Source organism: Arachis hypogaea, chromosome 18 (genome assembly GCF_003086295.3).
Source record: "Arachis hypogaea cultivar Tifrunner chromosome 18, arahy.Tifrunner.gnm2.J5K5, whole genome shotgun sequence".
Lineage (NCBI taxonomy): Eukaryota > Viridiplantae > Streptophyta > Magnoliopsida > Fabales > Fabaceae > Arachis > Arachis hypogaea.
In genome coordinates, this window is record NC_092053.1 from 27,022,510 (window position 1) to 27,044,509 (window position 22,000).

Here is a 22,000-nt window from a genome sequence, read left to right on the forward strand (position 1 = left end):
GAGTTATGCACTCGCATAGAGGAGGAGGAGTGTGTTACACTCAGGGGTAAACACCAATTGAATTAATATGTTCAAAATCTCGATTTGATTTTGATTTAATTAGCATTAAAATTATTGGATCTAATATGTGAGATTTTTTTATCTTGGATTTGATCCACATATTTGCATATCGAATCGAATCGAATTTTAGATATATGCGCAAAACATAAAAATATTTTTAAAATTTTATTTTTATTAAAAAATAACAATAAAATCTTTCTTTTTCACTCTTTTAAATATGTTTACTCTTAAAATATTATTAAACATACTTTTCTTAAATAATAAAAATAAAATAGTATAATATATATGATAATTATTAGTTGAAATAAAACTTAAAAAGAATATTTACTTATTTATTTATTTTTGCAGATCCGCATATATGCGGATCGGATATGCGAATACTTATCTAAAATCCGCAATCCAATTCTATTAGTGTGCAGATCCGATTCGAAAAGTCTTACGTATTAGATCGATATCCGTAATTTTCGGATCAGATTCAAATAAACACCGAATATGTGAATCGGATTCGATCCATGAACAATCCTAGTTGTACTGAAATTTTTTTTAATTTAATATCATAAAAGGAGAATTTTGCTCTGCACATACTCAAAGGAGAAATTGGACGATCCGATTTTTTAACATAAAAAAATTTAAATTTCTAAAGTACAGACATTGGTAGGTTCGATTTTATAATTATTTTTTATTTTGAAAATACCAAATCGGTAGATTCAATTTGAAATTAAAAAAAATATTTAAATGAAAAATCACAAATTGAACTGTCCAATTTATAGATATATATAGGCAACACTTTTGTCAATTGCGCAAAACTCTCTTCTTCTTGGCCTCACCTCATGCTCTCTTCCTTTGCTTCCAAAGAAGAGAAGTGTTCAAATGAAAAGTTTTTTCAATGTGAATAAAAAAATAAAATGAATGATAAAATTATGTTAAAAATATATTATGATGGTCATATTTGTCACAAACGTTTGGGGAGTAAATATTATATATCAAAATCTATATGATATTGATATTCTTTTTACACTTTCATTTGAAGAACTAAAACATGTGATTTATAAAAAGATAGATTCTCAAATTTTAAAAAGAGTGTCATGTATTTTGTACAAGTATCCTATCTCAATGTTTGGTGGATTTGTTTTATTTCAGATTACGTATGTGACCAATGAAACGAGTATGCAAAAGATATTTTCAATCTATATTAAAACTCGCTCAAAAATGTCATTCATCAAATTATATATTGAGTTCAAACAATCTCAAGCCAACTGAAAATCGAATGAAAAAATTACAATAATGATAATGAGTAGGAGTTTGAAATCAATTACGAGGTAATTGATCTAAATGAAGGCGAAGAACAAATTCATGGCACTATAAAAATAGATATCATGAAAATGGTAAATACACTAATAAATCAGCATCTATTTAAAAAGTCATTTTTTTATATGCATGTGTTAATTTGAAAATTATGCAGGTACTAAAATTTTCTAAATATATGAAAACATATATATAATTTGGACATTTGTATAGTAGATTAATATTGTAAATTTAGTTAGATTTGGAATGATTACTTGATTAATATGACAAAGAATGAAATCTTGTCATTATTTATATTGTAAATAAATTAATAATGTGATTTGTAAAATATAAATTGTTATTAATAGACATATTATTTAACTAATATTTTTAAATCATGGACTAATATATATATTATTGTTGAGTTAAGAAATTAACTAAATTAATTAATGATGATAAATATTATTTTATTGGGTAAATTAAATAATTAGTGTTGATTATTTATGACTAAATATTGCAGGCCAAAACTCATTGTTGTAACAGTTCTAATTGGATGGAAAATAAAAATAAGGCTGGTAGGCTACAAATCAACAACAGCCCAATACAAAGCAAGCTAAATCTATTATAGTGGGCCACAAAAACAATAGAAGCCCAAAGGTGATGAATAGAAAGCAAACGGGTTGCATGAATGATAACCGATCTAAGTCCGATTGCATCTCCATTCAAATCCCTCCATTCAAAGCCCGATTTGCTTTCACTAAAAGCAACATTCACCTTTTTTCCTCTTGATAAAAAATCAGAGAAATGAGAGAGAGCTTATTTCCTAAGCTATTCACCAAAGAAGCAAGAAAGAGAAGGTTTAGCAAAAAGGTTGAAATCTAATCATCCACATCAATCTGTATTAAGAATAAGTTAGAAGCTAAAGGTGATTTATTTTCTTCTACATGCATCTCATTTTCTTCTCTTCATCTTCAACTCTTTGCCACTCCAAATTGGGATACATGAGAAAGATGATCTCTGTTCAACATTGCTGTGAATCTATGATAAAAAAAATGTGTCTTGAGAACCAAGTAGTATTTCAATGGTTCAGATCTGGGTTTACCATTGAAAACATTTTCTTCCTTACTGTCATGAGGCTTTCGGTCAAGAAAGAAGGTCAGAACCATAGTTCCTAATTTGAGGAAAAATGGAAGAAAGTGAAAAAGTGAGTTGGTGAAGCACACAGCTCGAGGGTTGACATAGGAGAGAGCAACTCAGCAACATGTAAGGAGATACAAAAGAAGATTTCTCATCATTCAGAAGCGAAGGAGAGATAACCAGTGTTTTGAGGTGTATGTTCTGAGAAAAGTTCTCTGAAGAAGTTCATCAACTTGGACAGTGCTTCCTAGTCAAAGGAGCATTCCGCCAAAATGAGGAACTGAATCAGAGACAAGCAAATCTAGTTTATCACATAGCAAATAAGCTGTTGAAGCATCAATCTCCTTCATATTTTACAAATTGTAATTTTTTTTTTAATGTTTATCTTTCTGTAATTTCTTGAGGTAAAAGGCTGAATGAGAGAGTCATTGAAAAAGTATAAGAGTGAAAAGAGGCAGAGAGATACACATGAGTGAAAAGCCTATAGTGATTTAAGATTTCTTTAGGTTGATTTTGTGTCTTGTATCTTGTACCAGTGAGGTACCACTTTCTTAGTTGGGTGAGTACTAAGAGTGAATAGTTAGACATTAGCATAACCAAGTCAAGTTAGGTTAGAACTTGAGAGTGAAAGGATTGTGTCAATCCTATAGAATTGGTGTATGTAACACTTTAACTATAGTGAAAATTCCACCACTGTTGTGGTGGAGACTGGATGTAGGTTGCATTGCACAAGGCAACTAAACCAGGATACATGATGGTGTCAGCTTCTCTCTTCTCTGCTCTGTTCTGTTTTCTGATATTCATGAGACAAAAATAAATTGTCTCATAAATTTTTCGCTGCTAAGTTCAAACAGATTCAAACTGAAAGTTTGTTTTAAAAGGGTTATTTCAGTAACTTAAAAGAATGTCATATATTCAACCCCCTTCTCTAAACCTTCTACAACCTTCAATTATTATTTAGGATTAAGTATTTTTTTTCGTTCTTAAAATTTGGGGTGAAAATTAAAATTATCTCTAAATTCTTTTTTATATTCAAAATCGTCTCTAACGTTGAATTTTGTTTTAAAATCATCATTTTTTTTAATTTTCAAACAAAAATATCCTTCATCATCACATTTTTCTCACCCTCCTCACTCCAACTGTTCACACCACCACCACCTCCCTCCACCTTTCAATGGGCATCTACTGCCACACCCCTCATTTCATCATTGTCATTGTATATCTATATTACCATAATTTTAATTTCTTAAATTCACACCCAACATACACAATACACGAAGAAAGCAAGAGAAACAAAGAAAAAAAAAGAAACTCGAAAAAGGAGAAAGTGTGAGTTGGTCTAAGAAAGAAGCAGAGATAGAAAGAGAGTGAGAAACAGAAGTTGTGGGGAAGGAAGAAGAACAAAAGAGGAAAAAAGATGAGGAAGAAGCGACGCAGGAAGCCACTGTCGTTATTGCTATAGCAACTGTGGCTAATGAGGAGAGAAACAGCTGAATAGATCGTAGAGAGAGGGGAAAAAACAGAGTCCCTCACCATTAGGAGCTCGACAATGGTGATGGAGCTCGACGTCGATAGGAGTAGCTCCAACCTCAGTCACGATAGATGGCGGCAGTTGCACTCTTTCCCGTCATCACCTTCCTCTTTTTTCTTTCCTTTCTTTCTTTCCCTCTTTGTTTCTCTCTTCTCCCGTTCTCTCTCTCTCATTTCCTCGTCTTGTCTCTCTCTCACAGTCACGAGGTGAGACGGCAGTCGCACTCTTTTCTGTTGTCACCTCCCTCTTCTTCCTTTTCTTATCTTTCTTCTCCGGCTTTTTTATCTAAATACGCATGAAAAAATGATTTATTCCCTAAATGCGCATGGTTTGAAATTGTGCTCAAAATACGCACACCCATTTCATCCCTGTCGACCATGAAATGGATTCTAACTCCATTTCACAAGAAGCGCCCACGAAATGGACCTGCTGCATGTCAGAGAACAACTCAAGCATGCCTTCCACGAAATGGAACATATCACATGAGGCATCCACGAAATGGCCAAGCCTGGCACCAACGAATTGGTGGACATCAGCTGAGCCAACAACGAAATACTCTTATATGCTATATTTCTATAATAAGCGAGTTTAATTATTTTTAGAAGGCACTTCAATATATAGAAGAGAAAAAGATTTTTTGCTAGTATTTTAGCCATTCATCAGTTAAAGCAGTAATAAAAAAAGTCATCTTAATTCTTGTTATATTTTTTAAGTAATATCAAAATTTCTGTAATTATAGTCATCTTAATTTTTAGTGTTTGTTACTATAAAATAATAGGACAATTTACGTAAATAAAATGTTTGGATTCTAATTTTATGCCAATACAACTTTTAAAATATGAAGACGCAAATGCATTTTTTTATATGACAAATGTTGTTGATTTTTTTATATTTTTTATAGTGCTCTAATTTTTCAAGTATTTTATTAATTTTTATGATATTTTATTATTTTTTGTTAATATAAATTCTTTTTTTATCTTTTACTACATTGTATTTATGTTGTGTATGAAATTTTTATTTGATTTTATTCATATGAATTTTATTTGTTTTTTATTGTATTTTTTTCATATGATATATGTTGTTGGTTTTATGAAATTTTTTTATTTCTTATCTGTATGATTTTTTTTATTTCTTTGATGTACTCTATAAAAAAAGACAAAATAAATAAAAAATTAATCATAAGTAACAATATAGGCATAAATAATGAAAATTTATAGTTCAAAAAAATACTAAATTAAAGAGTAATGGCAGTGCTAGAAAAATTATAGAATATTTTTTTGTTTGAAATTATAAGATTGATAGTACTCTCATTCATATTTTTATTTTTTATTGTATTTATTTTATTTATATGATAAATATTTTTATATTTAATTTGTTAATGTTCTGATTTTACATGCATATAAAAAAATTATTTAAATGGATGTCTTTTTTAGTAATTTTTTATCTAAAAGTGATTTTGCATTTGAACTCGAACCAAACCAATTAAATTGGTTCTGGAATCAACGGTTAATCGGATCCAACCCAAACCAAACTGATAGCCTTTGTTAATAATTGGTTCAGGTATCGGTTTTAGGGGTACGAAACCCGAATAAGATTTTATTATTATTATTGTTTATTAATGTAAAAGAATTTTATATAGATAAATAACCGTATTAAAATTTATTATTTAAAATATTATCTAAACATATAAATTTAATTGGATATTCGTGGAAAAAATTTTACATTCTCATACATCAAAATTAATTATATATATATATATATATATATATATATATATATATATTCCATTGTTTCTCCAAGTTTGATGTCTACCATCTGTTTGTTTTGATTCGTATTCAATTCTAATATCTCACGCCTCCATTTCGTGGATGCCTCCTGTGATATGTTCCATTTCGTGGAAGGCATACTTGAGTTACTCTCTGACATGCAGCAGGTCTATTTTGTGGGCGCTTCTTGTGAAATGGAGTTAGAATCCATTTCGTGATCGACAGGGATGAAATGGGTGTGCGTATCTTGAGCACAATTTCAAACCATGCGCATTTAGGGAATAAATCATTTTTCCATGCGTATTTAGATAAAAAAGCCTTCTTCTCCTTCTCTGTTTCTCTCTTCTTTTGTTGCATGTGTTTCTTTTATTCTCTTCCTTTCTTTTGTTTCTGTTTCAAGTGGGAGGAGTTGGGAGTAGTGGGTGAGGTGGTGGTGATAATAGAGAAATATTATTTGTATCATTTAAAAAAATTATTATGTTCAAAATGATGATTTTAATACTAAATTTAATATTGAAGATCATTTGAACAAAAAAAAAAGATTAGGAGTCATTTTGATTTCATTCTAAACCTGAAGCACGAAAAAAGTATTTAACCCTAATATTTATGTATTTGTTACAACTTTATAACTTGTATATTTGTATGTTAAGACCATTGTCCTTTTTTAAATTATTTCACAGTATTGCTGTACCAAAGCCTTCTGTCATGACGAATCATGAATTCGTCATGAGAATGTAATTAAGTATTAGAGAAGTTGTCATTACGGCAATAAAAAATTATACCATTCATAGAGTAGTAGAAGTGTAGATTTTTGGGTGTATGAATCGAAACTTATGACATTTTATGTCAAATGTACACATTACGGCACAGGTTGCTGTCGCGAGCGTCTGTGCCGGCTTGCGTCGCTGGTGCATGCGTTTCTTCCCCGCCTGGGTTGCTGCCGCCACTACTAGAAAACTAGTTATTACAGACAGATATTTCCGACGGATTTTATCCCACGAAAATACAGACAGAATTTCAGAGGGATTTTTGGTCGGAAAACAAAAAAAATAAATTAGCATAAATTACAGACGGAAAATAAAATCCGTCAATAATTCTGTCGGCAAAACTATTTTTTTTCGTGGGAAATGGTTACAGACGAATTTTCCATCTGTAATTAAATAAATAAAACGCTGCGTTTTATTAAATTATTACAGACAGAAAATCCGTCTGTAATTTAAAATTTTCCGTCGGAAATATTAAATTACCCCTAATTTTATCACCACCCTTATCGAGCTCCATTCTCCTCCTGACCTATGAACTCATTTTCACCCTCATCCCTCCCTCTTCAAAGTTGTCGTCGAACGCTTCTCCTCCGGTAGAAGGTATTGTCGCTGCCGGCGGAGACAGACCGTGGGTACCTTCGTCATCTGGGGAAGCTCTACTCGGCCCTCTTCGCATTGTTGGTTCCTCCTCTCCTCGCCGTTGCACCAAGTTCTGAGTTGAGCTCGTGGCGTCACCGTCACGAAGGGTTCTTCCCCTCCTCGCCGTGCGTCATTTCTGATTCTCTGCTTCTCGCCGTTTTTGCCTTTGATTTTGTGATTTCATTTCTGATTTTGTGATTTCATCTCTGCTTCCTTTAATTTTTTCTTATTTCCTTATCAACCTTTTGGTTTATCTCTTTGATTTCTTCTGTTAGAATTTGTTCTTGCAGAATTTGATTTAGTTAGTTGCTTTCTGGTGCTTAAGTTTTTTTTAATGGGAATAATCAAGTAATCTATCTTTTCTAGGGTTTGGAGGCTATGCCCGAAGCTGACTTGAGTTCACTATGAGTCACTATTAATTGCCACAAGCTTTTCTCTTTTTTTTCTTTATTTGTTTGTTTGGATCTTTAATTTCGAGTAGCTGTGCTGTGATTTATGATCTATTCCACTCTCGGTTTCTTTTGATGCTGTTTTTCTTCCTCCAAGTTTTTTAATTGTTCATTGTGTGAGTTGTCGAGCTGGGTCAATTCTGTTAGTATATCACAAGTAGAAAACTTCTTGTGGTACTTTTATTTGTTAATCAATATAACTAGAACCGCAGCACCATCTTTCAATAATCAATACCTTGCATGTTTCATACATCAAAGATCCATTTGTTGTGACAGCTTTAGGTATCATAGAAGGCACTTCATCTTCTTCATCAACTTCAATTACCAACAATCCTTGATATGGCCATTTTTTCATTAAACACTTGACCAAGAAAATGTTCTCACCTAGCCCTGCCTAAAACCAACAACTTCTGGTTTCTAGGCTTGTTTGGTTCTACTGATATAGAACCTGTTATGGTTTGATTGGGGATCTGAGACGTCATTGAGGAAAAATCTGGACGAGGATACTCTAATGGTATTGTCTCTGTTAAAGTATGCTTTCTTTACCTATCCTTGAATAGCATTACTAGTTCTATCACTATCTGGACGAGGATACTCTAATTCATGGCTTACTTATTTTTTTAGTTATTTAATAGCATTACTAGTTCTATCACTTGTTTATGCCTAATGAGCAATTGACATCTATCTACTACTTACATGACACACACCTTGAAACTTTGATGGATTTGTTGGAGAATTAGCAAAAAGGATATGGGTCATTCTCACTCTTAAAAACTTTAATTTGCCAAAAACACTAAATTATATGCAGATAAATAACAGGTAATACTACTTAGTTTAATATCTGAATTCAAGTGTGTAGGCGACATTACTTTCTTTCAAAAAGTGATATTTTTTTTTAATTAATGCACAAAGTAAAATCAATATTTGTTTTTGTCTGATAATTCTTGGTATACTGTGTTGTACCTTTTGCTCTTCTCATAGATAATTCCTATGTTTATGTATGGTGTATTTTTCAAGTAATTGATGTATTAGTTAGCCTCTTCTGTTGTTTTATTATATCTGCAGAGAAGTTGTGGGATGGTGGTTGGCTTCTATGCCAGTTGCTTCCTTATAGATAGTCAGAGTTCAACAGCAACCACCTTAAGATGGTGTTTTGCTCTTAATAGGTACATTAGTGTTTTGCTCTTAATACGCCAGTTGCTCTTTATAGATTTGGGTTCCTTGTTTCTTATTTATTTGTTTCTTTATTTACTTATTTGAAATAATTATTTGAATGTGTTCTTGTTTGACAGTTGACTGAACAAAAATTGACGAGAAGGAAGGTATAAGCTTTTCTTGTTTGAGGTTACTTGCTTGTTAGAGTTACTTGCTTGTTTGAGGTTACTTGCTAAGATTAAAGTCTCGCTATCTTTCACTTAAAATTTCTGAAGGTTTTGATAAATTTTACCACCAATAGAAGCAGGAGGCTAATCTGATTCAATCTGCTCTTATTGTCAATTATCTATGTTTCCATCTCAATGTATTCCTGTCCTAAATAACATTGTTCATCTTTTGTTGTTTAGGAAGCTTGCAGACGAAATTGCAGCTTCTGGTATGTGGTTGTTCCGGACTTCTTTTATGGTGAACCCTATGATCCTCAGAATACTAATAGACCTTTAGGAATTGAGAGTTAGTGATGGCGTGGGTGTAAAGTCTTTAATGCAACTTGTGTTAGTGATTAGATAAATAAAATAGAATAGAATAGAAGTCCATATATGTATTTGTTGCTGCAATAAGCAATAAGCTACTTCGGACCTATTTCAGCTGCCAATAAGGTTAGAAATCAGTATCGTTTGTCGATATATGTATTTGTTGCTGCAAATCAATGGCTTATTGAATTCTATTTTTGGCTGCAGTTTTTCTCATTAAATGGTTTTCCTTGCCCAAGTCTCTAATTTACAATGTTCTCTTTGCCTCGTGCTCTCTCCTACCAGGGAGCTAGCTCAATAAGTATGCTTCTTATCTTTTAATGCATAGGTTGTTGTTTCATTGATTTTAGGCTCTTTATCTTCAAAACCAGTGTCGCACTTTGCCTATTGCTTAGTTCATTGAGATACAGCATTACATTCAAATCTGTTTTGACAATAATAGATATTTCAATGTGTGTGGTAGCTTTGATTAAGTGTCTGCCTAAATGGAGTTATTCCTACTTAGTCAAAGGACTAAAATGAACATTACCTCCTTGTTATTCACATATAATTTTATATATTTGATGCATCTTAATATTGATTAGTAATTTAGAATAGAAGCTTCTCTATTCAATTAAGTTACTCAACTTCCCTTGAAATTTGATTATGCAGGGTCCATACCTAAGCAAAGTGGGCACTACTGTTTCTTTTATCTAGTGATGGCACTACTGTTTCTTTTATCTCTTTTCCGTTCTTATCTTTTCGGTGGGTTTGGTATGAATGTGAATATGATCTTTGCTTCTTTTTTTTCTCTCTTGATTCTTCAGGAATCCGACAATATCAGAGGGTGAAAACCAACGAGAGGTACTCTGCAGTTCTAATCTGATCAAGGCACTCATTTTATGTGAACTGTTTCAAACACTTCTAAAACTCTACTAATTTGTGTTAGTTCCATTTTTCTTGAAGGTGAGGATATAAATATGAGCATTTCACATGCTGCTGATTCTATTGGTTTGAAAGAGATACCAAGATATGAAGTTAAAATTATTGAGGAGGATGACTAGATGAAAGGAGCTCAGGTCAGTTTGCTTCTTTTCTAGATCAATATCATGAAGTTGTTCTTGTGTTGCTTTAGAAGATTGATCTAATATCTACGCAACTTCCTTGCTATTGAAGTTCTGCATTATTATGCTATATTCACATTTCTTCAGCCATCTAGTCTCTGTTCTATGATATTTGGCAAAGTTTTTCATGAGAAAAATGTCTTTGTATGCCTTTCACTCGAAGGCAGAGTAGCTAAAATTTTTGGGTGTATCTTCTAGTGTTTCTGTTCAAATCAATTTTGGAAGGGCATGAGTGAAAATCAGACAGGTTCATCTTTTATGAACTAGAAATCGAGTCAATGAGGCAATGATGCTCTTTATGAAATCGAGTTAGTCCTGTGTTCTAGCTGTTAAATACTAACTGCTAATTGTTTGGTTTCTGTTTAATAGCTATTAAATTTACTGCGTTCTTTACTTAGCATTCTTATTCGGGGAATGATCACTTATTCATATTATGGATCACTTGGTTCATCTCCTTTGTTCCTTATGTAGGTCCAGAACTTATTACAAAAATATTCACTATTCTTAGAAGGCATAGAAGTGTCGAAAATGGATGACTGGGCCTGTGTGAGTGGCAGAAAAAGAAAGAATATAGATATCTGCTGATTCGTTGCTGTAGATGCTTGGTTTAGGGGTTTAACTTTTCTCATCCAATCATTCTTTGCCGTTTTAATGCCATCCAGAATGTTTTACAAGAAGCAGCATGTTGATGATATACTAGGAATTATAGTTGATGATCAATACATTTTGTTTTTGTTTTGAATTATATATATTGACTTGCTTGTTTATAGTACTTTTCTTTTAGTTTGATAATACGATGAAATTTGTTTATTTTTTGAAATATTATAAATATTCAAATACAAATTAGATAAAAATTTGTATTAAATTTATATTTATTGTGTATAAAAATAAGTTTATTTTGTAATTAAAAATTTTTTTTTACCTTACAGACAAATTTACAGATAGATTTTCTGTCTGTAATCAGAGTGTGAGATGATTTATCAAAGTTTAAATTACAGACGGAAAATCTATCGGAAAATCCGTCTGTAATTACAAACGAAAAATCCGTCGGAAAATCCGTCTGTAATTACAGACGGAAAATCTGTCTGAAAATCTGTCTGTAATTACAGATGGAAAATTCGTCGAAAAATCCGTCTGTAATTACAGACGGAAAATCCGTCGGTAACTGGTAAAAATCTGTCTGTAATTTTCCGACGGAAAAAAAATCCGTCGGTAAATAATTTCCGACGAGGCTTTTACAGAGGGACGAAATCCGTCGGTAACCAAAAATCCGTCTGTAATAAGGACTAAATCTGTCTGTAATAACTAGTTTTCTAGTAGTGCGCCCGTGTGTCTTCTCGCCTCGTTGCTGTTGCCTGCGTCTCTGCCTGTCCGCGTCGCTGCCGCCAGCGTCTTTGTCTCTCCGCGTCGCTGCCACCCAGTGACGGATCCAGAAAATTTTGATAGTGGGGGCAAAATATATATAATATGATAATAATTTTTATAATAAAAATATTACGTTTATATAAAAAATTAGCTATCAAATTATCTACTATAAATTTGTGTATAAAGACATATATTATTTAACTTATTTTTAATATATATTTTATATTTTAAAATTTGTATTTTAAGATTTATTCTGTACAAGTGATTATTTTATGTATACGTAGCATAATTATTGTTATAATTATATTTTTTATTGTAAAATATGATTAGATTTTAAAATATCTAATTATAAATTAAAATATTAAAATAGTAATTTAAATAATAACATATAATTTAAAATTTAATTTTTTATATTTCATATTTTAAAACTTTGACGATATAATCAAAATGTCTCTTTTTTTTGTATATATCATTAAACAATAATTTAAAACTCAACTTTCATACAATTAACTTTTGATGATATTCATAGTTAAAAAATTTCATTCAATTAGTGTAGTTATTATGAAAAAAAAAACTAAAGCTAATTTCAAAGGAAGAAACACAAATGGATAGATAATATTCTTTCGAGTCGATTTTTAAGAAAGAACACCAATCTTATTTAAATTTAAAAATGGATCATTATCCTATCTAATATGGAGTTCTCAAATTAACTATCAAGTATCGAAAACTGAATAAAAAATTATTGTGAGGTCAAATTTAATAATTTAGTAGAGGCAAATAAATATTATTATTATATACTACTCAATAAAATTTCAAATTGTAGTGAGGGCGCTTGCCCCCACATTCAAATGAATAGATCCGTCCTTGCTGCCACCAGCCTGTTTAGTCTACTCTCTGCACCCTTTCGTTGCCGTGAATGGAAAAGATGAAGATTGGGATAAATTGGGGATAGAAGGGTATTTTTGTTCAAAATGATGACTTTAAAACCAAGCTAAATCTTAGGGATGATTTTGTATTAAAAAAAAATTGAAAATGAATAAAATTTTTTATCTATACCTTAAAGATCAAAATCGTATTTAACTCTAAAAATAATAATAGCTTAAATTATAGTGATGGATAAAATGAAAAAAAAAATTGGACACTAAATTTTTATATCCCTCTTAATTTATCAGGTATATTAAATAAAATAAAATATTATTTTTATAGTATAAATTAAATAAAAAAATATTTAACTCTAAAAAAGAAAACTTAACATCTAATAGTAAAATAAAAGTAAATAATTGAAAGAAGAAAGTTTGGTATGCATGTTTTTTTGTTTGTTGTAGCACGTATATAACTTTATAGTAAATATCCATGTCAATATAAATGAAAAAAAAAAATCAGAAAAGAGTGAGAATGAAAAAAAAAAGGGATAATAATAATAGTATGATAAGAGAGTTAGAATAATATATATGAGATAATAGAAATAATAATAATTTTATGTATAAACTGCTTTATGATAGTAAAAATAAGGGGTAAGTATGGTTTTGGTTCCAAAAGTTTAACGCCAGAATCGAAATCGTCCCTCTTATAATTTTCGATTTAAAATCGTCCTTAATGTTGCATTTCATTTTAAAATCGTTCTTTCTAATAAATTTTTTTCTAAATGACAAAAATACTCTTTTTTTTCACCATTTCATTCTTCTTGTTCTTCTTCTTTCAGGAGAATTGTTCTTCTTCTTCCATTAACAAATTTTTCAATTCCAGATTCAGAACAATTTCAGAATAAAAATTCTTCTTCCGTTAACAAAACTCAAAATTTCAAAATTTTAGATACAGTTAACAAAATCCAATTACAAGAATTAAAAATACCCAAATTTATCTTCAATTACAAAAATAAAAATCTATAAATTTTGGAAAATGAGAAACAAATTAGGAAACAAGAACAGATTAGGAAAATAAGAAACAAGAACAAAATAAGAAACAAGAACAAAAAATAAGAACAGATTAGGAAAATTCAGAACAAGAACAAGAACAGATTAGGAAATTCCAGACCAACATCAAATTCAATAGCAACAACCAGATGCAGAAGAACAACAACCATGGATCTTGTATACAATTAACCATTAACAGAAATTCAATAACCTAAGCTAATTCAACAACAACAACAACAATTCAGCAGCAACTTTCAACAATTCAATAACCTAAAATTAACTAACAGAAAATTAAAATCCAACTAAACTAACCCAGAATCAAATCAAGGCGGCGGCGACGACGGAGGCTCGCCGACGCCGTCCCCCTCTTCCCTTCCCCTCCCCTCCCCCTTCGTATATCCTTTTCTTCCACACCCTCCCCCCTCCAAAATGCATTTTCTTCCCCCTCCCCCCAACACGTGTTTTCTCTTTTTTTTAAAAAAAAATTATAATTTTTATTATTAAAATAGTAATACGGGTAGTTTAGGAATAAAACAAAAAATTTTATTAAAAATGACAATTTTAATACGAAAAAAAAACGTTAAAGACGATTTTAAATCGAAAATTAGATGAGGGACAGTTTCGATTCTGGTGCTAAACTTTTGGGACCAAAACCGTACTTACCCCTAAAAATAATGATAACTTAAATTATAGTGATGGAATAAAATAAAAAAAAAGAATTGGACACCAAATTTCTATATCATTCTTAATTTATCAAGTATATTAAATGAAATAAAATATTACTTTGCAGTATAAATTAGATAAATAAATATTTAACACTTAGCACTATAGTAGGAGGAAATAGTTTAACAGAAATTAATGCTGTCAATTATGCAATTGGCGATACTAGTGAGTTAACTACTAAACCAATCTAATTTGGTTTTTATATGCAAAAATATAATTAATAATAATTTCACCCAAAACGAATCGCAACTTAAATAATTGGCCAGAAAGCTTAATTTGATTCGAACTTCATTGGGTAGGTTTGTTCCAATTTTTACTTGGCAAAGATCATATTTTGTTCTTAATTGACAACTATTTTTTGACATACAATAATTGCCCAAAAAAAAGCCTACAATTATATAAAAAAAATTATGTTATCAAAATACCTTTTGAAAATTTTGAAATAAACCCAACCTTGTTGTAATTTAATATAAATAGATACTAAAAATAAAAATAAAATATTACTATACAAATTATATTTCTCTCACATTTAATCTTTTATTTTCTTGAAATGTATTTGATTTGAGGGTAACAATGACAATCGATTTTCATGGACCAGCTCCTCTTACATGTATCTCAAACCAAAGATACCCTTGACATTGTTATTTCAACAGATTAGTATTATTTTTAGGAATTTAATTTTGATATACTGATAATATAAAATATTTTATATATTTGTATAATTATAGTCATTTTTTTGGCCAACTATTTACATAATTAATATATAAAAAATATTTTTATTGATGTAATGTTATATAATTAAATACACGTATAAAATTACATTATACTGATAACAACACATCAAAATTAAATTTTTCTTGTTAATTAGTTCATAATAAATATTTTTGTTGAAGAAATAATAAGATAATCATGAATTTTCCTCATGAATTTACAATAGAAAGGAGAGAGAAACTAATTCAAATTGGTCAAAGAAAAATTTATTCAACTACTTAAATATTGATAATATAAATTTCGGTTTGTGTGTAATTTATTAGTCAATGAAAAATCGTTAAAGAAAGTTAGATCTTTAACGAATTACTTTTAAAATAGCTTGGTTCATGATTTATCGGACGGAAACATTATGTTAAAAGAAGAAAAGGAGATAGAGGACAAGTGCTACAAAGCCTACAACAACTACTTTAATTCTTTCACTTTATACAAGATGACAAGCAATAGAGATACTCCAACACCATCCACACCTAGATTCATAGTGAATCATGTGTATTGCAATAACACATAAAGAATTAAAGCAACCTGAAACATGAGATAAGGTTAAGTTTCATGAATCTATGCACATGTTAATCAGAGCTTTCTTTCTTTTAGTAAATAGTGGCAATGAAATGGCTTCACACATGCCATCCATGTCACGGTTCCACTTGCACCTATAAAGGAAAAGTTTGATATGTGAAATTTATACAAGCCATCAATTAAAACACCATAACTAACAATATTAGAATTTTTAAATAAATTAAAACAACCATGTCTACCATTAAAAGAAAAACCACAATTATCCAACTTTAAAATAGAAATTAAATTCCTAGACATTAAAGGTACATAAAGAGTCTTAGGTAAATCTAAATGAAAGCTTGTATCCAACACCAAACGATAAGTTCCTATTCCTTCAATTGGCACTTTCACACGGTTTCCCATGTAGAGGAACATTTTACTTTGATTTGTGGTTTGGATCATAAGAAATTCCTACATTACATTAGATACATGAGTTGTAGCACCAGAATCAAGCCACCAATAATTATGAGGAATATCAATTAAATTTGATTCATAAGTACATACATATGTTTCAAATATACCTTTCTTTTCGAACCATGCCTTATGTTTAGGACAATCCTTTTGGAAATGTCCTTCCTTTGTACAGAAATGACACTGTTTTGTATTGGCATGTCCTTTCTTCTTAAAATTCTTGGGCTTTGTCTTTAATTTCTTTTCTGATTTGCCAGCTCCTTGAACCAAGTTGACAGAATGACCACCACAATTCTTAAGTCTATTTTCTTCCTGTATGAGCTTTCCAATCAATTCATTAACGTCCCATTTTTCCTTCATGACATTATAATTAATTTGAAAAGGTCCATACTCAGAAGGTAATGAGTTCAGAATGAATTGCATCATAAAGGAGTCATCAACTGTCATACCCAGTGACTTTAATTTTGCAGCAATATCAGTCATCTCAATAGTATGCTCTTGCATGCTCTTAGACCCATCAAACTTCATGGCCGTGAGTTGTGACATTAATGTACTAGCGAGTGACTTATCAGCAGAACGGAAGCGGTTTTCCACAAACGCAAGATATTCTTTAGCACTTTCTGTTTGTGGAAGGGTAGTCTTAATATTGCTTGCAGTAGTCATTCGCATAAACATAAGGCTGTTAGAACGTTCCCATGTCTTAAGTGCATACTTTTCATCCTCATCATTGTCATCAGTGACAATGGATTTCTCTTCTAAAAGTGACAAGTCAAGATCCAAAAGATCTAAATGGAACTTCACTTGTTCACTCCATTCAGAGATGTTTAAACCATTAAACATGGTAACAGATGAATCTTGTGAATGAATTGAAATACCTATCATTTAATCATACAATGCTCATATTAAGTTTAATTTTATCATCTACTCAGATTACAGAACACAGTTCACCTTTGGGTAAAATTCTATAATATACTAACATATTAACATACAAATAACTGCCATATTTATCATACTTGAAGATTAAAATTCTCTGCCAAATACATATACCATCTTTGGACAATACATATATCTGACCCAAGAATAATAATTTTTCTCGTTCAAGTCTATTAATAATAGAAGAGATTTCCTTTGGGTAAATCTAATTCTAAAATTAATTAACACATTATTAAATATACTGACATTTTACGTTATAACTTGGTCACTTTGGTGTACACAAGCAGTAAATAATCTAAATAAATTTAATACTATAAATAAAATATTTATAGACTTTTCATAAAATTAGAGTACATTACGTACTCAAAATAATTTCATAATTGTCATCAATACTAAACTTAAACTCAAGATTAAATTCATACATAAGTATAATTTATGATCAAATTAAAATATTCAGAAGAAAACATATAGAACATATACAACTACAAATATGCAGTTTTGATGGCATGAAATTTAAAATCCACTTAATTAAAATTCAATTATAAATAATTAATCAGAAACATGAAACACCGTGGATATCATAATTAGATCAGAGAAAATCACATACTTTCAAAACACGTGCTCTGATACCACAATTCTTAAGTCTATCAGAGCATGTGTTTTGATGACAATTATGAAATTATTTTGAGTATGTAATGTACTCTAATTTTATGAAAAGTCTATAAATATTTTATTTATAGTATTAAATTTATTTAGATTATTTACTGCTTGTGTACACAAAGTGACCAAGTTATAACGTAAAATGCCAGTATATTTAATAATGTGTTAATTAATTTTAGAATTAGATTTACCCAAAGGAAATCTCTTCTATTATTAATAGACTTGAACGAGAAAAATTATTATTCTTGGTCAGATATATGTATTGTCCAAAGATGGTATATGTATTTGGCAGACAATTTTAATCTTCAAGTATGATAAATATGGCAGTTATTTGTATGTTAATATGTTAGTATATTATAGAATTTTACCCAAAGGTGAACTGTAATATGCTTGTTATGTTCTGTAATCTGAGTAGATGATAAAATTAAACTTAATATGAGCATTGTATGATTAAATGACAGGTATTTCAATTCATTCACAAGCTTCATCTGTTACCATGTTTAATGGTTTAAACTTCTCTGAATGGAGTGAACAAGTGAAGTTCCATTTAGGTCTTTTGGATCTTGACTTGTCACTTTTAGAAGAGAAATCCATTGTCACTGATGACAATGATGAGGATGAAAAGTATGCACTTAAGACATGGGAACATTCTAACAGATTAAGCTTTATGTTTATGCGAATGACTACTGCAAGCAATATTAAGACTACCCTTCCACAAATAGAAAGTGCTAAAGAATATCTTGCGTTTGTGGAAGACCGCTTCCGTTCTGCTGATAATTCACTCGCTAGTACATTAATGTCACAGCTCACGGCCATGAAGTTTGATGGGTCTAAGAGCATGCAAGAGCATACTATTGAGATGACTAATATTGCTGCAAAATTAAAGTCACTGGGTATGACAGTTGATGACTCTTTTATGATGAAATTCATTCTGAACTCATTACCTTCTGAGTATGGAGCTTTTCAAATTAATTATAATGTCATGAAGGAAAAATAGGACGTTAATGAATTGATTGGAAAGCTCATACAGGAAGAAAATAGACTTAAGAATTGTGGTGGTCATTCTGTCAACTTGGTTCAAGGAGCTGGCAAATCAGAAAAGAAATTAAAGACAAAGCCCAAGAATTTTAAGAAGAAAGGACATGCCAATACAAAACAGTGTCATTTCTGTAAGAAAGAATGACATTTCCAAAAGGATTGTCCTAAACGTAAGGCATGGTTCGAAAAGAAAGGTATATTTGAAACATATATATGTACTTATGAATCAAATTTAATTGATATTTCTCATAATTCTTGGTGGCTTGATTCCGGTGCTACAACTCATGTATCTAATGTAATGTAGGGATTCCTTACGATCCAAACCACAAGCCAAAGTAAGATGTTCCTCTACATGGAAAACCGTGTGAAAGCGCCAATTGAAGGAATAGGAACTTATCGTTTGGTGTTGGATACAAGCTTTCATTTAGATTTACCTAAGACTCTTTATGTACCTTCAATGTCTAGGAATTTAATTTCTATTTCAAAGTTGGACAATTGTGATTTTTCTTTTAATGGTGGACATGGTTGTTTTTATTTATTTAAAAATTCTAATATTGTTGGTTATGGGTGTTTTAATTGATGGCTTGTATAAATTAAAATTTCTTGATCAATTTTCTGAATCCTTGCTTATTGAGTACCAGAATGATATAGTTAGGCCAAATACGCCTAAAGAAAGTTCTGCATTTTTGTGGCATAAACGCTTGGGTCACATATTCAAGGAAAGAATAGAAAAATTAGTAAAGAATGAAATTTTACAAAATTTAAATTTTACTAATCTTGGTTTATGTGTGGATTGTATTAAGGGAAAACAAACCAAACAAAACAAGAAAGGTGCCACAAGAAGTAGTCAGCTTCTTGAAATTATACACACTGATGTATGCGGACCTTTTGATGCTCCATCTATTGGTGGAGAAAAATATTTCATCACTTTTATTGATGACTTTTTACGTTATGGATATGTCTATTTGCTTAAAGAAAAGTCTCAAGCAGTTGATGCTATTGAGATTTATATTAAAGAAGTTGAAAGGCAATTAGACAAAAAGGTGAAAGTTGTTAGGTCAGATAGAGGTGGTGAATATTATGGAAAACATAATGAAACAGGACAATGTCCTGGTCCATTTGCAAAACTTCTAGAAAGACATGGCATATGTGCACAATACACAATGCCATACACACTACAACAAAATAGTGTGGCAGAAAGGCGTAATCGAACGTTAATGGATATGGTTAGAAGTATGATTAGCAATTCTTCTTTACCTAAATTCTTGTGGATGTATGCATTAAAGACTGCCATGTATTTGCTAAATAGAATTCCTAGTAAAGCTGTTCCAAAGACTCCTTTTGAGTTATGGACTAATAGGAAACCCAGTTTACGGCATTTACATGTTCGGGGTTGTCCAGCAGAAGCAAGAATATTTAATCCACAAGAAAAGAAATTAGATTCTCGAACAGTGAGTGGCTATTTTATTGGCTATCCAGAGAAGTCTAAAGGGTATATTTTTTATTGTCCAAACCATAGTCCAAGAATTGTAGAAACTGGTAATGCAAAATTCTTTGAAAATGGTAAAGTTAGTGGGAGTGAAAATCATCAAAATGTAGAAATAAAGGAAATTAAAGTTAATGTTCCTATACATATTAGTGTTCCTTTATCCACACCTACTCAAAGAGTTGTTCCAACTATTGTTGAACACGTTAATAGTGATGAACAAGATTTGAATGATAATGCTCCTAATGAAAAAACTAACTCACAAATATCAGAAAAAAATGAGTCTCAAGAAATACCATTGAGAAGATCTCAAAGAGAAAGAAAGTCAGCTATTCCAAGCTATTATGAGACTTATTTACAAGAAGAAGATATTGGAATATCTAAAGATCCAGTTTCATTTACACAAGCCATAAATAATAATGATTCAGAAAAATGGAATGATGCCATGAAAGAAGAGTTAAAATCCATGGAAGATAACAAAGTTTGGGATATTGTTGCATTGCCAGAAGGTGCTAAATGTATTGGTTGTAAATGGGTCTTCAAAGTTAAGCGAGACTCAAAAGGCAATGTTGAACGATATAAAACTAGACTTGTTGCTAAGGGATTTACTCAAAAGAATGGTGTTGATTATAAAAAAACATTTTCACCTGTTTCTAAGAAAGATTCATTGCGTATCATTATGGCACTTGTGGCTCATTATGACTTAGAGTTCCAACACAAACTTCTGAACTTGAATGAATGAAAGAATATCTAAAACTAGCATTCATTCTTCTCCAAAGATTTTTGCATAATAAAATTACTTTGAAAATATCACAAAGATAAAAATATTTTTAAAAAATTTCAAAACATAACAAAAATAAAAACATCATTTCTTGTATAAGTGGCAAATAATTTTTATATTTGATAAACAATTTGTGTATTTAATTTAAAACCTTTTTAAAATAATTTGATAATTATTTAAAAAATAGATCTGAAAAATTGGAATAAAATTTAATTTCTAGAGCTATTCAAAAAAGTAATCGCATAAAATTTCACTTGGTAAAAAATTATCAATTTCAAATATAAAAATATCTTAATTTTTTAATTATTTTTTTAATCATATTTACAAAAAACTACATCAAAATTTGATCTCAAACATTTTTGAAAATACATATCTAATATTTATATTTTTTTGTTAAATTACACAGTTGATCTCTATATTTTCAGTGAAATTGTAAATTGGTCCCTATACTTTAAAAGTTTATAATTGAACCCCTAAAGAGAATTAAAATTTACAATTTAGTCCTCGCTGTTCAGAAAGTGTTTTATTTAACAAAATATTTTTAGCATATTCTCTATTTTAAACATGTGAGCTACACATGTTTGACAATAGAGACCAATTTGCAATTTTAGTGAAAGTATGAGACCAATTGTGTAATTTAACCATTTGAAAATGACAAAAAATTTTCTACGCTATCTGAACCCACCCCGCCCTTTCCCAGCTCTTTCACTCTCACTTTCTCACTTTCCAAAACGACATCCCAACCCTAGCGCTCTCTGTCTCTCACCTCGGTTCACCGTCGCCGCGCCGGATCCACCGTATTTGTGCTCACGAGTTGGGTCTCGCCTCCTTCCTCCATCTTGTCTCTCTCATCCGGCGACTTTTTCCTCTCTTCCAATCCCAATACTAGACACCATAAATGGAAGAGAACATTTTCAATCCCAAACATGGTCAGAGTGAACAA

The 22,000-nt window shown here is 30.7% G+C and overlaps 1 long non-coding RNA gene across 19 annotated transcripts; it reads left to right on the plus strand.

The window, feature by feature from the left end:
- Positions 1–6,989: 6,989 nt before the first annotated feature.
- On the plus strand, positions 6,990–11,188 carry LOC112770863 (uncharacterized). Of its 19 annotated transcripts, none has more exons than XR_011876768.1 (10): positions 6,990–7,306; positions 7,548–8,161; positions 8,696–8,796; positions 8,923–8,952; positions 9,193–9,444; positions 9,526–9,619; positions 9,970–10,013; positions 10,125–10,161; positions 10,264–10,376; positions 10,893–11,188. It is a non-coding gene; the product is annotated as an uncharacterized lncRNA (long non-coding RNA). The 19 variants fall into 19 exon arrangements; XR_011876780.1 differs by having other exon boundaries at positions 9,970–9,987; positions 10,247–10,376; XR_003815510.2 differs by having other exon boundaries at positions 7,548–8,144; positions 10,247–10,376.
- Positions 11,189–22,000: the final 10,812 nt, after the last annotated feature.